Here is a 21,273-nt window from a genome sequence, read left to right on the forward strand (position 1 = left end):
TCTATGGAACACAGTACCACAGGGCTGCTTCTCAGCTGCCTATAACATAGTTGTTTTCAAGTCCAACGTCAACAAATTCTTGTTAAATCGTCGTCGTAAATAGTTGATTTCTACACAATTTCCATCATTGCAGTTTATCACTCATTAATCTTTATCCTTGAGTGGCATGCAGGCCTTGATTAGCGGTGACCATCCCTGTAAAAGAACGACAAGATTGAAAAACAAAATGGTTTTAGATACGTCCAAATATATTTATGAGAATCTCTGTCGGTGTATCCGTCAATCCGTCACGTTTAAGTTTAAAATTGCATTATTTATACGCTTAACGCGTTTCATTTTTAGATGCATGCACGCGTCTATATTAAAAGCTCTGTCAGTCCGTCCTTCTGTCACCCTTAAACACGAATGGCGCATATTAAGTAGACGCATCTCAATCCGTTCGTTTTCTAGGCGAACAACATTTTTGGAATTCGAACAGATGCAAGTGCACGGCACCCGGGGCGATTGCAAATGGATGGTAAGGTGCTTGCCAACCATCGAGCGTTTCACCAAAGGCTGCGAGTAAGGAAATTCACTTAAAGAAGCAAACCCAGATGAGAGAAACGTTTTGATTGGTTAGCGCATCTGCCATGTCATAAGTATTTAAGGCCCGCTCCTTCTTTTTTTTTTTAATAATTGTATCCGGTTTTCCTATGCTGTTTTTCTCATTCGATTCGTTTTTTTTCTTCTTCTACTTATTATTATTATTATTATTATTATTATTATTATTATTATTATTATTATTAATAATAATAATAATAATAATAATAATAATAATAATAATAATAATAATAATAATAGTAGTAGTATGTACTCGATATAAATTCTTACACAGGTTATCACGTGTGATTTTTCACTGAGAATTATCAGCGGTATTCCCTGGAGTCTGAATGACAAGTTACCTGGAGTCTGAGTCTCGATGGCAGTTGCGATTGACATTTGCTGGGATTTGAGTGGCAATACACCTCCAAGGTTCTAGTACGCTGTGCTATTTTAAACAACGTAACAAAACCGCTAAATTTTATTTTAAACTTAAGTACTGAAACTACTTCCCTAAAGCTCCTAGGCTTAACATTCACAGATAACATGAATTTGAACAAATACATTGAGGCTGCTGCGAGGAATGTGGGCTGTCTCTAATCAAAGAAAATAATAATAATAATAATAATAATAATAATAATAATAATAATAATAATAATAATAATAAATTAAAAAAATTAAAAATTAATTTAAAAAATGAATAACTCGAAGAAAAAAATTGAATAACCATAGAAATAAATAAAAAATAAAATAAAAAATGAATAAACCGAGAAAAAAAAAGAATAATCAAAGGAAAAATTAAATAACTAAAAAAAAATGAATAACCGATGAAACAAATCAATAACCAAAAACTGAATAAAAAACAAAAAAAAAAACAACTGAATAACCAAAAAAAAAAAAAAAGAAAACCACAAAAAACAAAAAAACTGAATAATCAAAGAAAAATCAAATAACTCTTGTAGACCCGTGCTAGGGGTTACAAATGAAAGAAACCACAAGTAGTGTAAAGTGTATAAATATGATATGTATTTATCATAAAGAATATTGGAGCCACTAAAGTGCTATGAGAGGAACGTGTTCGTAGCATGCGGTTAAACATGGTATGAATGTCTCCATTTAGTCTCTGAAACCAGTGTCATTCATAGGACTAGTTGATTCCACTTAGTACTTAAATAGGGATGATATGTATCCCACAACACTCCGCTCCCGAGCTTTTCATTCCCCTGGAATGATCGTATAGCTCTTTTTCCCGGTGTTGATCTCTATCGGGTCAGTCATTTTCCTTTTTATGAAAGACCGGCGTGGTCCAGCTGCGTGTGGTGTTACCAGGTCGAACGTGTCATATATCTGGCCCATTACCTCTCATTGTTCAGCAGGAGATTGTCTTTCGTCATCTGTGATACGTTTTCGAATTTGGTTTAAATGCTTCTTGTGAGTAAATCTTGGACCTTCGATAATGTAGACCATCCGCCCGATCCTTTGTCTGGACCTTTCCTAGCTCCCACATCGTACTTTTTTTGTGTATGTGTAACTGGAAAAATACCTTTTCACCAGGTAAGTACCTTTTTTATGAACTATAGTATTTCGCGGTTTCACCTGTTTTGGCAAAAGTTTCTCGAAGACCGACCTAATTTTCCTCGTGAACATTAACTCTGCCGGCGACATCTTCGATGGAGTGCTTTCATTCAGCGTAATTCGATAAACTTGTAAAAACTGCTGGAGCGTCTTTTCTGAGGGCATTCCTTTAACCTTCTTCATGGCTCTTTTCAGCGTGTCTACAAACCTCTCTGCCTGACGGTTCGATCATGGAGGATAAGTTGGCGTCGTTATGTGGTTTACCTGGAAATCCTCGCAGAAGCTTTTAAAATCTGCTGGAGTGAATTGTGTGTCACTGTCTGACACTAGATAATCGACCACACCAAACCTAGCGTGCAATTCGTGAAGAGCACGGATTGTAAAATCCGTCGTTGGACTTTTACATCGAAATACCTCAGGCCATTTTGAAAAACTGTCTACCAATATTGAATAATAGTTTCCACCCAGTGGGACTGCGTAATCTACGTGTATTTTTTTGCCATGGGTTGTCCGCTTTAGGCCACGGGCTAAATCGTATTGGGGACGCTTTTGCAGACAATGCGCATCCCTTACACGACTTTACCGTGCCTTCTATATCAGTCTCCATACTCTTCCAGTAAACGTAGGACCTCATGAGGCTCTTCATTCGCGTAACCCCAGAGTGCTCCATATGGAAATCCTTTAGAATTTTCTTTTGTAGTGTAGCTGGGATTACTACTCTTTCTCGGTACAACAGTACCTCATTGCACATAGAATAAGCTTCTGCCGCCGATTCATCTGATTGAATTTTTTGTTTCGTTTCTTTGATGAATCCATCTTCTTCAGCCTCCTTTATTATATCTTCCAAAGTCACTGGTAGTTCCTTGATCGTATTACATAGTATATGTGCGTTGAGATACACAATAGTCTCGAGCTATCTTCCTCTACTAGTATTTGTAGGTAAGCCTCGGTTAAGTCTATTTTGGAAAATTTTTTCCGACATTTAACTTAACGAATACTTCGTCTGGATTTGGTAGTGGGTAGTGATGGTCCTTGAGCGCCGCATTCAATCCGGTAGAGAAGTCCGCGCATACCCTAATCCCTTTAGATTTTTTTCACGTATACAGTGGGAGCTGCCCACTCATTATAGTTAATAGGGGTCAAAATCACAGTGTTAACTACTCTTTCCAATTCTTCTTCAATTTTTTCCCTCGAAGTGAATGATACGCTCCGTGGCTTTTTGAATATTGGTTTTGCTTCATCCAGCAATACGAATCTCGCCTTTATTTTTGTGCAGCATCCAAGCGTTTCAGAGAAAACACTTGGGAAAGATTTTTTTTTTAGATCTTTTTTAAGTTTGTCGGCTTCGGCCATTAGATTCTCGACTTTGCGACAAAAATCACTCATTGGCGAGTCTCATAATTAAAATTCCTAAATCCAATCGGTCCCGAATAAGTTCGTTGCGTTCCTTAGAACGAGCACTTTTAGCTTTTTGCCGTTCTTTTTAGTGACACATTAATAACTACCTCATCCTCAAAATTTATTTTTTCACCAGGTACCGATCTTGCGACTCTATTTGTCTTTGCCAGCGTAGGCTTTCCTATTCTCTTCCACGTGTGAAAATATATAATTGATAAATTCGACCCTGAATCGAGCTGCAGTTTCACCTCTTTATTTCTGATTTATCACCGTAACATATTTCCTTATGTTCTCTGTTGGTGAAGGGTCCATTTTTGCAGTTTTTACGTAGCTCTTTTTTTTTGCTGCTTTTGTTCTGCAATATGAGGCCTTGTGCCCTCCTCGCTTGCATAGGCCACATGTTATTTTCCCCTGAGGTCCTCCATATTTGCTACAAGGGTTCTTAGGGTTTTATCTATCCTGTTAATTTTGTGAAAGGTTCTTTTTGGCTCTTGGTTGGTAATTGCTGGCAGGCGGCTGTCTATTTTGGAAAAGTATTTTTTTAATGTGAGCGATACCGGCTTCCTCTATGCTTCGTGAATCTTGCTTCATTGCACCGAAGCGCTGACAATCTTCAGCCAGATTCTGAAGCGTCACATCGGGTTTTAATTCCAATCGACGTCTTTTTTGGCTATTAAACCTTTTGTGAATATTAAGCATTTGAAATTGTCCGCCGTTAATGACGACAATTTGAAATCGTCAGTGCTTCTTAACTATAGACGCAAAAGTCTTATAGTCCTGACTCTTCTTACGTGTAAAATTCATGCATTTCAATCTTTTAGGCTTCTTTTTGGACAGTATAACTCCATTAACAGTTTGACTGCCTTGTCAAACGACAATTCGTTGGTTTTTCTTGGTAAAATATAGTCCACGAATTTGTTATGTTCGGATGTACCCAACTTCCGTCGTTCATGCACTGCAATCCATCTTAAAAAGGTCTTCAAATCTTTTGAAATATGCCTCAAACGTTAGGTCTTCTTCAGAAGTATAGTGAAATGTATCAATAGCTGATCAGATCGCATTTTGGGAAAAGCTGTGCTGGTTTCTTCTCCCTGTCCTTATTCACTAAAACTGACTGTTTTTGTTGCTATTAATATAGTTTTTTCAATTTCAATATTTGTTCGTTCATTCCTTTCTTTTCTCTTTCCTGTTTTTCTTCAAAATATTTCATTAAATTTAACTGCTTCTCTTTGTTTTGTTTCTGTATTGCTAATTGTTTTTCTCAGAGTCTTTTCCCAAGTTCTACTTGTTGACTTTGTTGAAATTTCACCATTTCCAATGTCTGTTTTGCAAAATAGTCCATTTTTTTTGTTTTTTGAAGGTTTAGAATTACTTAATATGACAAAATGAGTTTTTTTAAGAAACAACACAATTCGTTGATATTCTTTTTCTATAGTACCAAGTCTGTATATAAAAAAACTTTACAAAATTTACCTGGTTATTTAACGAAATTTTCTTTCATATATTTTTTTTACCACTTATCAAGGCCCAGGGACCACTCGAGGATAAGGGTTAAATAGTGTACAGCAGTCAATTGGACAATATAGTAATCGTTAGTAATGGAAGTTCGGTAATTTTGTTAATTTAAGTGGAACAGCTCATCAAGAACTTGTTTACGTTGGACTTGAATACATCCATATTGTAGTCAGCGGGAAAGCAGGAAAACGGAAGACAATTCCACAAGCGTGCAGTTCTAAGAAAGAAGCTTTGTTCATGGAATCTACCTTTAGGTTTAGGCACAGATAAAGAGTGGGGGAAATTATTGATAGTGTTTAAGGCTAGACGAGTGTTTCTTGTGAAAGTTTGGCGAGGGGGGACCATAGATTGAAGCTCAGTTGAACACTTTCCATGAAAATAACGATACATCAGAGACAAACTCGCAACATCTCTTCTGTGAGATAGAGGTTGCAAGGAGGAGAAAAGGACATCTCCTACGAGGCTACGAAGTCTATTTTGAACTCTATCAAGGCAAGACAAGTCCTTTCTAGCAGCTCCTGCCCAGATGTGGCAACAGTATTCCATCCTTGGACGTACCTGGCTCTTATATAGATAGAGAATAGCATCAGCAGTGAGATATCTATTGGATCGATAGAAAGATCCCACCATTTTTCCAGCGGCCTTGGCAATCTTTTCGATTTCTGTGCGAAAAAGAATGTCCTTTCCTCGTTAATCCTTTATTTGCCATGCTTATCGAAATCGTTTTTTTTCTTCTTCGACGACCAGTGAAAAGTTTATTTTAATCGGATTAAAATCCGACGTCTTTTTTAATTTGTGCGAATACTCGCTTGAGCCAATAAAATAAAATATACTATCATTTTCTTGCTGCATTTGCGTGAGTTTTTTTTTCTTTTCCCAAGTCTACTGCTTTATAACCATAGGACGTATTAGCGAGATATGGTTTTTAGAAGTTTTTTTTTTTTTCAACATTATTTGTATTTATAGAGATGGAAAGAAAGCTTGTTTGTTTGTTTTTTGTACTTACTGAAAACTTGGTCTCGATAATTCAGTAGTAAAAATTCTGACGACGACGTCTTTTTAAAATCCTTTTTTTTGGTAAGAATTGTTGTCCTTTATCGAAGTCTTCTTTATCCCGCGTTTGTAGATTTTTACACTCGAATCTTGTTTTTTTCCAACGTTGACAATTAGTTTTTCCGTTCTTAAACCAACTTTTGAAAAATAAATACTTTTGAAGCTTCAAACTTTCCCCGAGTGTAGAAAAAATTATTTCGAATTTCCCCTTGTGTTCTTTTTTCTTGAATCCATTTGGTCATCAAATATTGTTTTCCAATTGCTGTTTTTTTTAGTCCTTGCTCGAATATTCGTATTCCAAAAGCAATTGTTGTAGCTTGACTCAAGAAATTCTTGAATCATCCTCGTCAGCCAGTTGTTGTAGATCTGTGCTAAGAATAGAAGAAACCACAAGTAGTGTAAAGTGTATGCATATAATATGTATTTATCATAAATAAGTGGTATGAGAGGAACGTGTTCGTAGCATGCGGTTAAACATGGTATGAATGTCTCCATTTAGTCTCTGAAACAAGTGTGATTCATAGGACTGGTTGATTCCACTTAGTTCTCAGATATGGGTGATTTGTACCCCACAACATTAACCAAAGAAAACAAATTAACAACTCAATACAAAATGAATAACCAATAAAAAAATTGTATAATTAAAGTAAAAAATGGATAACCAAAAAAAGTGATTAACCAATAAAAAGGTAAATAACCAAAGGAAAATAAATAACAAATTACAACTGATTAATTAAAAAATAATAATAAAAATAAATAATAAAAAATGAATAAACAAAAAAAAAGATTAACCAAAGAAAAAATTAATAGTCAAACAAAAAATGATTAATCAAAAAAATAACAAATGAATAACCAATAAAAAAGAATACAAAAAATTTAAATAACCATAGTAAAAAATGAATAATAAAAAAAAACATTGAATAATAAAAGACATTAATACCCCCCAAAAAATGACTAATAAAAAAAAGTCATGAGAAAAAAATCAATAACCAAAGAATATTAAAAACCAATGAAAAAAAAACAACAAAAAAATGAATAACTAAATAAAAAATGAAAAACCAAAGAAAACTTGAATAACCAAAAAATAATGGATACCCCTCCAAAAAATGAATAACCAAAGAAACAATTGAATAACTAAAGAAAAAATGCATAACTAAGAATAAAATAAATAACAACAAAAAATGAATAATCGAAGAAAAAATTGAATAACCAAAACAATTAATAACCAAAGAAAAACATAAATAAACAACCAGAGTTCTTCCATCAATATGGAGAATTAAATTTCATCACCAAGAATGGGAAAATAACAAATTTCATAAATGTTGTTTTCAAATTTTATTTCTCCTGTGAACCTATGAAGCTGACCACACATTTCCCATAAATGAATTATGCCTTTGCTTTTATACGTGTCTCTTGCAATAATATTTCAAATAATTTTAGAAAATCAGATTTTCGCAAGATTTTTAACATTTATTAGTTATGTTTCTATAAGTATTTGGTGCATTTTTGGGTTTTTTTTTAGTGATTATTGAAGCTAAACTATCGCGCTAAAGAGACCTTTCCTTTCATTGTAACCCTACAGGTTTTTCGCTAGCTTTTTAATTAAAAAGGCAAAACACTTAAAAATAAATTAAAACAGACAAAAAAACTTATCTAGTTATGTAGAAAGATAGCTTGCCTTTGGTAATATTTCTTTAATGTGTTCTTTTACACCGTTTTTGCTTTGTCAGCAATTCGAAATGCATCGATAAATCATTTTTTAATAAAAAGTGCATTTTAAGTGTTGAAAAGTTGATTAAATTCACCGTTAAGTTACAATGACAACTTATTCATTAAAAAAGTTCAAACCATTATTAATAATTAAATGAAATAGAATTTAAACTTGAGAGACAAAGACATTATTGCATAAAAATGCATTAAATTCAATAATTATAATTTATTCATTGAAAAAAAAGTTAGCACTAGTGTTTATTAATATTTATATAGAATTCAAATTGGAAAGAAAACAATTAATAATTATAAAAAAAAATTACACACTAAAAAATATAATACTATAAATTATACTGTAATACTTACGTTCTAATTTATCTGAATGTCTACGTGAAATTTAAAGTTGACTGGAAAAAAAAAGAAAAAAAAAGATAGGCGTATCTGAAAATGACGTTGGGAGGGAGGGAGCGGGTGTGCAAAACCGATTGATTTTCTTTTCTTTTTTTTTTACACAGTGATCACCACTTATCAAGGCCCGGAAGCCACTCAGGGATAAGGGTTATTGCAAGTACATTAAGTTAGTAAGGAGATTTGCTGAAGTGTTTACTTAAGGGGGCGGTTCATTAGGAATTTGTTAACATTGGACTTGAAGACATCCAAGTTGTAGTCCGGAGGGAAGCAGGCAGACGGAACAGAGTTCCACAGGCGTGCAGTTCTAAGAAAGAAGCTTTCTTCATGGAAACCGCGCTTTGATTTAGGCACAGATACAGAGTGGGGGAAATTTTTCACAGTGGATTCAGCTAGACGGGTGTTTTTCGTGAAAGATTGGCGAGGAGGGAACAGAGATTGGAGTTTAGACGAGCATCTGCCATGGAAATAACGATAAAACAAGGACAGGCTCGCAACGTCTCTTCTGTGGGAGAGAGGTTGCAGGGTAGAGAAAAGGGCATCCCACACTAAGCCACGAAGTCTATTTTGTACTCTGTCAAGGCAGGATAGGCTGTTTTTAGCAGCTCCTGCCCAGATATAGCAACAGTATTCCATCCTTAGACGTACTTGGCTTTTATATAGATAGAGAATTGCATCAGTAGTGAGATATCTTCTGGAGCGGTAGGAGGATCCCACCATCTTTCCAGCGACCTTGGCAACAGACTTGATGTACGTGTTCCCCACGAGGAACATTTGTATAATTTTCACCATTTTAAATTTAGTTATTTCGTTATGTTCATGTTTTATTTTGCAAAATAATATGAAAATTATCTTACGTTGATGATTATACGTTTATCCTCCATGCAATGAAAATATTAGAATCTTGAACATAACGATTACCTTAAAAATTTAACTGTAAAGAAATAAGAAATACTTTTTTCAATTATATTTTTGTGTGAAAATATTAAATAAACAATGATTCAGTGATAATATCCTTAGTTAGAGAAATTGTTTTTTTCTTCGAGTTATATCGATTTCGTTAATACAGACTTTGGTGCTGTTTTCGTAAATGTAAAAATTAAATCATTTTTAATTGTTACAATTACGATGCTTTATTTTTATATAAAAAAACATAAATTCAGTCAATTTTTTTTTTAATACTGTAGATCATAACTAACTTTAGTAAAAGTGTTTTTGTTTAAAAAAAAAATAAATAAAATTCCACTATTTATTTTACATGGAAATCACAACATCAAGGCCCGGATCCACTCGAGGATAAGGGTTATTGCGTGTACAGTAACCAATTGGATAATATCGTAGTAATATTTAGTAATGGACATTTGATAAAGTGTCTTACTTAAGGGGGCGGGTTATCAGGAATTTGTTTATATTGGACTTGAAGACATCCAAGTTGAAGTCAGGTGGAAAACAGACAAACGGAAGAGAGTTCCACAGACGTGCAGTTCTAAGAAAGAAGCTTTGTTCGTGGAATCTACGTTTTGATTTAGGCACAGATAAAGAGTGGGGAAAATTATTTACAGTGGTTTCAGCTAGACGGGTGTTTTTCGTGAAAGATTGATGAGGGGGGGGGGCAGAGATTGGAGCCCAAACGAGCACTTGCCATGGAAATAATGATAAAATAAAGACAGGCTCGCAACGTCTCTTCTGTGGGAGAGAGGTTGCAGGGAAGAGAAAAGGGCATCCCCCACTAAGCTACGAAGTCTATTTTGTACTCTGCCAAGGCAGAATAAGCTGGTTTTAGCAGCTCCTGCCCAGATGTGACAGCAGTACTCTATCCTTGAACGCACGGATTAAATAATGAGTTCGTTATATGTCGTGATCATTATTTGATAAATACTGAACATTTCATTAAAATTGGTTAATTTCATGATTTTTGGTGAATTTGGAAGTACAAAGATGGATCAGAATGTTTATACATTGTAAGCATTGGCATTTAAAATAGAAAAATACTGGAAAAATGGAAATACAACCATTAAAACCATGAAATTGTGTTAAACATTGAAGAAAAATAAAACTTGCGCAAAAGCAGTTATTAAAGTTTTTCAGGATTTCATTTTCTTTCCTTTTGTTAATCTTTTCTTCATTGTTGAAATAAAAATGCCAACGGAAAAGGCTTTCCCTAGCATTTAATGCGCATGCCCACCGGAAGCATTTGAAACCAATATGGCCGCGAGTTGACAAGTTGGAAGGCCTTATCGTTTCATATAGTGTCAACAGTTGGCGGCAAAAAAACCGTAGGGCTTTCTCAGAATAAATTAAAAGAACAGCAGAAACAGAAAAATATAAGAAATATAACTGGTCCTATGATTTCAAAGCCCGATCCAATTAACCTTTCTAAACAAACAACAAACTTTTTAAAAAGAATTTTCTCTCTCTATCTTTTCTTTCTGTCTTTTTATTTTTTCTATCTCTCTAGTAATCTTTTTATATCAGTAACTAACATTATATTTTTTATACTAGAAGATTTAACTAGCATTATCTGGGTATGAAGTATTCTAGACATAAAAATATTTATTTATTTGCGGACTTTTATCCTCATCTTTATGTTTGTTGTTGTTTCACCAGGTTTCAGCCAACTCATCCTATGGCCTTCTGCAGGTGATTAACCGCGACTGTATAGGAACACTGAGTATTGTAACTGTGTTTTCAGTAATAACGTTGACTTGCATCTATATTATAACCTGTGTGTGTTTGTGTGCGTTTTATATTATATATTACATTTATTTTTTGTAGAATAAAGACGTTATAATATGAAATGTCTTTTCTCTTGCATCTTCATGGAAGCATAAAAAGATTATTTTACAAAAGTGAAGCTATTTGATTATATTTTTGCTGTTGTTTTATTAGCGAACAACTTAATTTGCTTGGAATACAATAAAAAATGATTATAAAACTTTATGAAAAGAACTCTTTTTGTCTATTCTTTCTGCTGCTTTATTCGCCATTTCCTCTTTTATTTCCGATTTTCGACTTAATTTTTGAAAATATGTACGAGATTAAGAATTCCGGAAATATCCTAAATATCATAAATTGCTGAAGACAAAATATATATATAGATATAATTTTTTTTTTTCGGAATCCTTTGAGATGAGTAATTTGTGTATTTATTTATTTATTTGCGGTTTGTTATCCTTATCTTCATAGTTGTTGCTGCTCTACCACGTTTCGGCCAACTCATCCTCTGGCCTTATTCAGTTGATTAACCGCGACGGGATAAGAATGCTGAGTCTTGTAACTGTATCCTCGGTAATTACAGCCTTTGATAGTTATTGTTGTTTCACCACGTTCTGGCCAAAATAAACCCCTGGCTTGTTTTGGGTAGGATTGAGACCGATATCTTCAGAAAATGCTAATCTGGAAACTCAATACTTCTATCCACTGAAAAGTAAATATTTATAAATATGCAAATGTTTCGAAAAAATTATGAGAAAAAATGCAATAATAAAGAAAAAAATGCAAATATTTAGAAATACCTAATTTTTTGAAAAATCCAAATATTTTAAAAACAATAGTAACAAAAGACAAGTATTAAGAAAAAAATATTGCGATTTAACTCCCTTATTTCGTTCTGCGAGCTGGCAGACCTCACAACTTCAAACCCTAACCCTGCAAGAATTGAAGGAAACATTTTGGACACCATGTATATATATATATATATATATATATATATATATATATATATATATATATATGTATATATATAACTACTTCATTTACTCACATAAAATTAATATATAAAAGTATAAATTTATGCATAAACTTTAAGTATTTACTTCAAAAGTGCTCAATGCGTAGGTAGAGCTAGTAAGTAATTTAAAAATATATATGGCGATTAAGCTACACTGAATATTCCGCGTTTCATCCACTCTAGGATTCTTCAGGCTTATGCGCGAATTTTGTGGTTGTCTGTCGTTTTTATATACGCACCTTCTATTGAGATTTTAGTTAGCCAATCAGCTGATTGGCTGATAGGAAGGGCGCGGTGGATACTAGAAAGCTGATTGGCTAGCCATAATCTCAATAGAAGGTTCGTATATGAAAACGGCGGACAACCAAAAAATTCGCGCATAAGCCTGAAGAATCCTAGAGTAGATGAAACAACGCTCTGATCCCCATCTGGCATCAATTGTGATGGATGGTTCTCATCTGGGTGAGGCCCCGTGTTTTGGCAAGCTTCTGGGTTTGACCTTTACTCCTGATCTGAAATGGAACACGTACATCAAATCTGTTACCAAGGTCGCTGGAAAGATGGTGGGATCCTTCTACCGCTCCAGAAGATATCTCACTACTGTTGCAATTCTCTATCTATATAAAAGCCAAGTACGTCCAAGGATGGAATACTGTTGCCATATCTGGGCAGGAGCTGCTAAAAACAGCCTATCCTGCCTTGACAGAGTACAAAAAAGACTTCGTGGCTTAGTAAGGGATACCCTTTTCTCTACCCTTCAACCTCTCTCCCACAGAAGAGACGTTGCGAGCCTATCCTTATTTTATCGTTATTTCCATGGTAGGTGCTCGTCTGAACTCCAATCTCTGGTCCCCCCCCTCGCCAATCTTTCACGAAAAACACCCTAGCTTAATCCACTGTGAAAAATTTCCCCCACTCTATATCTGTGCCTAAATCAAAACGGGGATTCCATGAAGAAAGCTTCTTTCTTAGAACTGCACGCCTGTGGAACTCTGTTCCGTCTGCCTGCTTCCCTCCGGACTACAACTTGGATGTGTTCAAGTTCAAGGTTAACAAATTCCTAATGAACCGCCCCCTTAAGTAAACACTTTATCAAATCTCCACACTGACGTAATGTACTTGCAATAACCCTTATCCCTGAGTGGCTTCCGGGCCTTGATAATCTGTGATCACTGTGTAAAAAAAATATATATTCAGTGTAGCTTAATCGTCATATATATATATATATATATATATATATATATATATATATATATATATATATATACAGAGAAAAATAAAGAGATAAATAGACAGATAGATAAAGATATTTCTGTGTGCTTACATGTTTCACATTAAATTCTACACAATTATGCAGAATCTAGAAACCATGCATAAATAAATTTCAGCCTAATAGTGAAATAATGCCAGTCATCTAATAAGGAGAAATATAAAAATGAATAATTTAAGCTCGTTTTCAAAGGAATATGCAAATTAGTTAACCTTCATGTAGTCGCTCATATATCCATGACTGAGTATGTGAAAAGGTTCGTTTTAATAATTTCTTAATTATAAAAAAGCAGGCTTTAAATATTAATGTCAGAGTGAGCTAGAAAGTCACTTTTTCTACATATGTATATATATATATATATATATATATATATATATATATATATATATATATATATATATATATATATATATATATATATATATATTCGTTCATGATCTGTGTCTGAATTAATAGACAAGGAAGACTTCCCTTGCACCTGTGAGCTTCTTTCTCGAATTGCGTGGGCGTGAATACACGAGTGGGTTTTCCGTGAAACTGTTAATCGTTTTATTTTCGATTATTTTTTTGTGTGGTTTGTTTGTGTTATCTTGTTGTCATTTGATTACAGATAGACGCGAAAAAGCGGAAGTGTTTGCTGAGATTCTTGGCGGCAGACGAACAGACAGAAAATGGTGGGCGGATTTGAGACAAAAAAAAAGATAACAAAAATGATGATGATGATGATGATGATGATGATGATGATGATGATGATGATGATGATGATGACGCTAGAGGAAAATGAAAGAAGGAAAAGGTGTAGGAGTAGTAAAAAGCTAAAAAAAATGGTAAAGAAGAAAGAACGCTGAAGATGGATAAAGTAAAAAGATGAAGATGGACAAAAAAAAAAAAAAATAAATAAAATAATGAAAAAAAAAAACCAAAGGATAAAAAAATGTAGAAAGATAAAAGATCAACAAGATGGAAAAAGAAAAATGATGTAGGCGATAGAAAAATGAAAAGCTGAGGAGATAAAAATTCAAATAAATGTAGAAGACAGAGAAAAGAAAGAATAAAAAGATGGAGAAAGAAAAGCGTAAAGAAGATGTAGGAAGAAAAAGGTGAAGAAAATAAAGTAAAAAAGAAGATGAAGATCACGAGAAAAAGACAATGGATATGTAGAGAGAAAAAATGATGAAGAAGAAAGAAAGATAGGATAAAGATGAAGAAAGAAAACATGAAGATAAAGAAAGACTAAGATGATGAAGATGAAGAAGAAAACATAATGAAGATGAAGAAAGGAATAAAGAATTAAGATCGAGAAAGAAAAAATGAAGATCGAGAAATAAATAGGTGATGCAGATAGAAAAAAGAAAAAGACGATGAAGATGAAGAAAGAAGAATACTATGAGGATAAAGAAAGAAAAAATGATGAAGATTAAGACAAGAATTAGATGGAGAATAATAAAAAGATGATAGCGAAAAAAAAAGATGATGAAGATGGAGAAAGAAAAACATGATAGAAATGGAAAATAAAAAAAGATGATGAAGATGGAGAATAAAAAACACGATAAAGATAGGAAATTTTGGAGATGAAAAAAGGAAAAACATGATAAAAAATAGAAAAAAATGATAGAGATGGAGCAAGGAAAACACGGTGAAGAAATTGATGAAGATGGAGAAAATAAAAAGATGATGGAAATTAAGAAAGGAAAAAGAATATGAAAAAAAATAAATTGTGAAGATTGAGAAAGAAAGATGATGAAGATGGAAAGGAAGAGAAAATAAAAACTAATTCAAATGGAGAAAAGAAAAGGCGATGAAGAGACAAAAGAAAATGATGAAGATAGAGAAAAAAGATGAGACAGATAGAGAAAGAAAAAGATGATGAAATGGAGAAATAAAACGATGAAGATAGAGAAAAGAGAAGGTTGATAAATACGTAGAAAGAAAAATATGATTAAAATGGAGAAAGTAAAAGATGATGAAGATGGAGAAATAAAAGATGACGAAGATGAAGAAATTAAAAAAAGATGTAAATTGAGAAAGAAAATGACGATTGAGAAAAGAAAAAAATGGTGGAGATAATGAAAAAATATGACGGAGGTGTAGAAAAAAAACAGGATGAAGATAAAGTAAGAAAAATATTATGAAGATAGAGAAAGAAAAAGATAAAGATGCAGAAGGAAGAAGATAATGAAGATGGAGAAAAGAAAATGACGATGAAAATGGAGGAAGAAAATAATGATGAAGATGGGAAAAAAGACGTTAAAAATGGAAAAATAAAGATGATGAAAAAGCAGAAAAGAAAAGGATAATGAAGATAGAGAAAAAAAGACGATAAAATTTAGAAAGAAACAGAGGATGAAGATGCAGAAAGAAAAACATGATTACGATCGAGAAAAAAATGCTGAAGATAAAGCAAAAAAGATTATGAAAATGGAGGAAGAAAAAGATGATGAAGTTGGAGAAAGAAGATGACCATATAGATGAAGAAAGGAAAAAACGATGAAAATGGAGAAAGAAAAAATGATGAAGATGGAAAAAAATAATGAGGATTCAAAAAGAAAAGGATGATGGAGATGGAGAAAGAAAAAGTTGAAGAAAATGGAGAATGGACATGATGAAGATGAACTAAGAAAAAGATGGAGAAAGAAAAGATGAAAATTATGGCTGCAATGAAAGATGAATAACATGTCGAGAGAAAAATAAGATGATGGAGAAAGAAAAAGATGAAGAAGATAGAGAAATAACAAAATGATGGAGAAAGCAAAAGATAAAAAAGATGGCGAAAGAATGAGATGAAGATGCTGGAATTAATGAAGCATACCATGTTCTGTTTTTTATTTCAATTCAGTTTTCGCTTTTATATGTCCCCTCAGAACTCAACATTAAAAGATATCATTTATTGCTTAAATCCGCTTAGTCAATACGAGACACATGGCTGCAGTAAATGAATTAGAAATAAAGTATTGTTTTTTGAACATTATTTTTTGGAAAACGTTTAATTATGAAAATTTTTTTTTAAAAAAATACAAAAAATGAATTAAGAACGAAAAGTTTTAATTGCTTTTCATTTCCATTTCACTTTCGATGCTATATTTCCTCGTCAGAATTATAAATTAAAAGAATTTTCTCAGTTAGAATTCTTGAAAACGACTTTTAAAAAAGTTGATTAAAATGATTATAAAAATTCTGGAATCGGAAACCATGTTTAATTTCAGAAGAGTTTCCGATGGGGAGCTATTCTATACAAGTCCTGGATATAAAGAATTTTTTGTGAGTCGCTGTTCTGTAAAGGCTCTGGACTTTATAATTTTGCAGCAAAGAACAAAAGATCCTTCTCGTGTTGACACGATAAAATTATGTGCTGAAATGCTAAAAGATTCAATTCTCGTTTCTATTTGGTTGATAACAGAAATGGAATTTATTTGATTCGTCAGTTCCTATCATCAGCGTTTATAAATAGAATTTCCCATTTTCAAGAAACCATACCCCATTATCTATGGGATAAGTTTCCTTTCTGCTTCATTTGCTTGGAGACTTGATAGAAAAGTACCAACCAAGAATCCGTTTTTGACAATCAAACCGACAGGTGCGGACTGAAAACCGGCCCAGTACCTGTCGGACTGAGGTACGCCGTTTGGCTATCACGTAGGAGGTCCACCCTCCCAGGCCTTGCCACCTGACTTTCAGATGGAGTAAGTTTATTGCTTACTGTCTGAGGCGCCCCGACCGAGGAATAACGACGGGAATGCTCAGGCAATTTTTGCTAGGCAAGAGTATCCCTCTTTTAGGGGAGCTGTCTTGACGCCCTATTTTCTCGACCTTGTGTCACACAATGTTGTGGTGGGCATCAATCAAGTAACTACTCCATAAAATATCAAAATATGGCAACAAAAATCATTGTTGTTACTTATGTAAAAATATTACACAGACATTCTGTGTGTATTTAGCATTTTCCCATTTAAACAAATATAACAGAAAGCCTATACATGTATATATATATGTATACAGTCATTCGCATACAGTAATGTTTCGTTGTATCACAACTAATCAATGCGGCGAGACTAGCACCTTTCCCTAGCCGAGGATTGAACCTACAACTATCGCGTTGATAGTCGGCGGTTCAATGCTCACAAATGACCTCAGCAAATGTTCATTTAAATAAACACTCGCCCACCGCTTATATATATAAGAATTTAAAACTGTACATTATTATTTACAATTAAATTTATTATTCGACAGAATACTCCAAAAACAATTTTCAAAATCCTTATTCCCTGGAGTTTCAAAGAATGACACTCTTGCTATTCTTCCCATCAGAGAAAGTAAGAACTCAGCAAATTATAATTGTAGCAAAGCTAGAATTTGCTGGTTCATGTATTAGATGAAACAACAATTTATACTATTTGGTCATAAATTGTAAGAAAAACAGTTAATATATATATATATATGAAAAAATTTGAAAAAAAAAAAAAACTACAAACAAATCGGGAATAACATTTTAACGTAGGTAATAACTCCCTCATTGGTAATCCGAAAGGTGAAAGAGAACTCCTTTTAAGAAACATAATATCCAGAATTATAGTTCCAATGGCTTGAATTTCAAAATGTGAAAAATCCAGTTAACGTCTCGAGAAGATTTTGGTCTTTTAGGTTGTATTGCGTTCGCAGAAATGCAGAACAGTTAATATTCAGTCAAAGAAAAATAGCAAATGGATAAATAAGCAACAAACGTTCGCTTCCATCGTTGGCTAATTAAGAAATGGCAAATTTAAAAATAGTGATAATCGAACATTTAGGTCAGTTAAAACTGGGATTGCCCGAATTTATAGATGGATTTCTAGACAGCGGAAGTCAACTAGAAAACACGGATGTATCGATGGGTATTTTAAGCAGATTTACAAGGTCAACTGATGCTAACATTAAAAAGGGGAGGGGGCCAAAACTAAAAGGTTTAGATGTAGCAGAAGCTTAACTGATTAAAATTATACGACGAAACGAAACGGAAAACGCCAACTCTAATAATAATAATAATTGTAATATTAATAAAATCGTGTATAATTTACACATTTACACATGGGCCCCACACGTTGTTTGCAGTCTACGTCGCAAGGAACATAGGAAAGTAATAATTCAACTCTATTTTTTATAACAACAACATTTATTTCCTCATTTTCCCGCAACGCGTGACTTCTCATTACGGTTATGACGCCACTCTCCTCTCTAACATGATTGTCTTCTCTAACGTGCTCTCTTTCCTTTTTATTATCTTTTTCTTTTCCTTACCGTGGCGTCATTTCGCACACAGCTCGGTATATGCGTATAGCCGCTATACGCGCATCCGCGCTATGTCACATTAAAAGATTTCTCTAGATAAAAAAAAAGAACTCATGCCGATAAGAAAACATAAAACAATTTACCTGAGGTGAATCAAATTTCTCATATGTGACAGGTTACTATTGGGAAACTTCCGAGATGAATTTGAGGCGCTTTACACGCGCACATGCATCGACACGTGCTTAGAAATGTTTGAAAACTTCCCCTTTTTTCTCGATACATCTTCGTGTAGCATTGCGTATGGAATGCTTCGTCCGCAAACTTTGCCTGTGGCTTTGTTGCACGACAAAGATAGATGTTCGTCTTATAAACAAACAAGAGCTTGACCCATTGCATTGCCACGTTTCGAGACTCTAGTGACAGCAATCGTCTTCTCCGTAGTGTTTTAAAAACAGAAACAGTTGTTCGATTATTTCTTCTCTGGTCGTGATGATAACAGCTGTCGTTTCCCCCTGTTTCCCTGGTAGTTGAAATAATAGAAAATGCCAACAATATTCAACAATATCACAACGTGATCTTTGCTGCTTTTTGCCATTTGCATGTTCCCATCGGCCGCTCTTTGACGGTGTGAACGCTGCGAGGAAGGTGGGTGGTATTTATTTACTCCCCCACCGAGCAAATTAGGCACAAGGCCGATGTTTAATGTGAGGAGTGAAGGGAAAATGGGGCCCAACTCCCCGGGGTGTAGGGGAGCTGGATAGTGAAGTGATAGGTACGAAGAGTTGTCCCTACATTGACCAAGGTCTTATCTGTGGAGTCGCCCCCACATAGGGTCTTTGCTTGCAGTATCTGCCGGAACAGATACACTTTGATCTTGGCCCGAAGGCCAAGAACGCCCCCCTTCTTGCGAAGAAGCTGGGTTCTTTCTACCGTACTAGAAAGCTACTAACGCCCGAAAATATCCCGTTCCTCTATACGCCACCATTCGCACATGCATGGAGTATTGTTGCCACATTTGGGCTGGTGCATCTGCTACTAGTCTCTGACTCCTAGACAAGGTTCAAAAGAGAGTCGCCAACCTGATAGGTCCTTAACTGTCATCTAAGCTTCAGCCTCTGTCCCATCGACAAAATGTTGCATCCCTCTGCCTGTTCTACAAGTATTTTAACGGTGACTGCTCTGACGAGCTGCAATCACTTGTACCCCCTCGATGTAAATACCCCGACAAACCCGACAAACAGCTAAATCCCACCCCTTCACAGTAGAGATCCCTAGATGTAAGAAAGCCTTCTATTCCAGTAGTTTCTTCCCCAGAATCTCTAGATTTGAAATTCTCTTCCGGGTTCCTGCTTCCCCAACTGTACTGACATGCAGAAGTTCAAGTGTAACGTGAACCGACATCTTGCTGTCCAACTCCCTACATAGTACCCCTGATACTTATATCCCTGATAGTAACCCCCTACATCAAAGTGGAAATGTGCCTTGTTTGGGGTGAAAATGTAATAAAAAAAGACAAAGCTGTAAAAATGATGATCAAATTCTTTCAGTTTGCAAGTCTAAAAAAATCATTTTTCTTCGCCTAGTCTTATTTAGAATTTTCTGTCCGTGACGTAATATTGTGTTGTTGAATGTATATCTAATTTTCAAGCTTGCACTTTCAAACGATTGCTAAAATCATGTATACGCACTGACAATTTTGTTGTCGTTATTCTCAAAATCAACACAGAGACGAATTTATCAACATATAAGTTTTATTTACAATTAAGCTTTTCGTTCATCGACAAAGAGAGTAAAACGTTTAGTGTAGGGGTTGGTTGGTGTGTGGTTCGAAAACGAAAAGGTGTAAAGATGTTAATCACGTTCGATGCTTTGTTTGCTTTCTGTTTTCTGTTTGTTTTTCTTTTATATAATCATAAATCGACATTCCTGGACTTGTAGCCATCAAGATATTACATTCTTTTTTTCCATTGTGCATTGCGCAATTGATAACTTCTGACCTTGGAATTTAAAGGGGCCTTTGTTTTTACAATTCCGGTCATTTTTATGGGACACAAGAATGTAGATCAAAATCCATTTGGAATGTGCATATGTGCACACGTCTGCTTTCAACTGTGCATCGCCACGTCCCCGTATTCAACAATAATATCATGGCACGTAGGTATAACTCTAATTTTTGACTTCTAATGGAATTTTTCACTTTTGCGTCTATTCTAACCTTATATACAAAATACTGATTTAAACTTTTTTTTTACACAGTCGCATTCATCATCGCTTTTTTTTTTTTATCGGTCAGCCGTCTATCAAGGATTTCTTTAAATTTATCAAACTTGTTTATTATTATTATTTTTTTTTTGCAATTAAGGAGAGTAGAAAGTTGATCTTGAGTTTTTGAAGCCTCGTAACTATCGCGTCCCTTATTTTGTTCTTTAGTCCTCACATTCCATGAAAAATATGTTTCTGACAAAAAAGGACGAATTTCGATTTTCTGGACCGGAATAAATTCAAATAACACTTATCGTTGGCAAGTTTTTGACTTTAAAGTAGTATTTTTAGCTTATTATATCTAATGGCTTCATGCCTTGCCTGGGGCAATTTCTATAAGACAATATGAATATTTAAAAATACGATCAAGTTTTATCAAAATTTGTGTGCCGATTCACGTGTTTGCTTGTTTGTACGGCAGTTTTCGTTGAACTATGATGTTTAAGTTTTAAATTAAATTTCCGTCGGTCTGTAACGCATGAAATTACGCCAACAAGTTAAGTCTGAAGTT

Source organism: Euprymna scolopes, chromosome 26, assembly GCF_053919585.1.
Source record: "Euprymna scolopes isolate OS-2025 chromosome 26, ASM5391958v1, whole genome shotgun sequence".
In the NCBI taxonomy this organism is placed as follows: domain Eukaryota; kingdom Metazoa; phylum Mollusca; class Cephalopoda; order Sepiida; family Sepiolidae; genus Euprymna; species Euprymna scolopes.